Here is a 790-nt window from a genome sequence, read left to right on the forward strand (position 1 = left end):
CTAGTCATTCCAATACTATCCCTTTAGAATTTAAGTTTAATTCAATTTCAACAAAAACCTTAATTTTAAACTTAGTTTACGCTTATATATTTTGTAATTTGATTGGTATGTAGTATTTATTATAAATAAAAATGATAATTTTTAAATAATAATTTATAAACTAAAAATGATTGGTATGTAGTATTTATTATAAATAAAAATTAAGTACTGATCTCAATTTTATAAAAACTGCCCATTCTCGAAACTCTATTCTCAAAAACCCAATCCTCTCATCATCATGATCACTTTCCATAAAAAAAAAATCTCAAAATCATCTCCCTTTCTATTTATTACTCTTAATCACACATTACCGTCGCTAAAGGTCAAAATCATCTCACCATTGCGAACTGCAAATATAGAATTGTCTCACACTCACTCACTGAGCACGAAATTATCATCAATTAATTAAATTCTAAATGTCATTTATATCTATCAATTGATCCGTTGTCGTCCAGCGGTTAGGATATCTGGCTTTCACCCAGGAGACCCGGGTTCGATTCCCGGCAACGGAAATTTTGGTTTTTTTTGTTATCATTTAAAAATGTATAAAAAAATACACAATGCCTCAATTCTAGCCCTTTTAAAATAAATTTTGTAATATGCTTTGGGAAACATACACAATATCAACCAAGATATGTTGCTCTTTAGTGAGAATAAACAAAAAAACTTTCAATAAAAGTTTGAAAAAAAAAACATTATAATTTTGGAATTATACTTTAAAAAATGATAAATGCTAAATTATGGATTATTG

The 790-nt window shown here is 27.1% G+C and overlaps 1 non-coding gene across 1 annotated transcript; it reads left to right on the forward strand.

Annotated features, from left to right (window-relative positions):
- The first annotated feature begins 479 nt into the window (after window positions 1-479).
- TRNAE-UUC (transfer RNA glutamic acid (anticodon UUC)) lies at window positions 480-551 on the forward strand. Its single transcript has one exon. It is a non-coding gene; the product is annotated as a tRNA-Glu (tRNA).
- The last annotated feature ends 239 nt before the right edge of the window (window positions 552-790 follow it).

Source organism: Vigna umbellata, chromosome 5 (genome assembly GCF_029865625.1).
Source record: "Vigna umbellata cultivar VRB3 chromosome 5, Vumbellata_1.0, whole genome shotgun sequence".
In the NCBI taxonomy this organism is placed as follows: Eukaryota; Viridiplantae; Streptophyta; class Magnoliopsida; order Fabales; family Fabaceae; genus Vigna; species Vigna umbellata.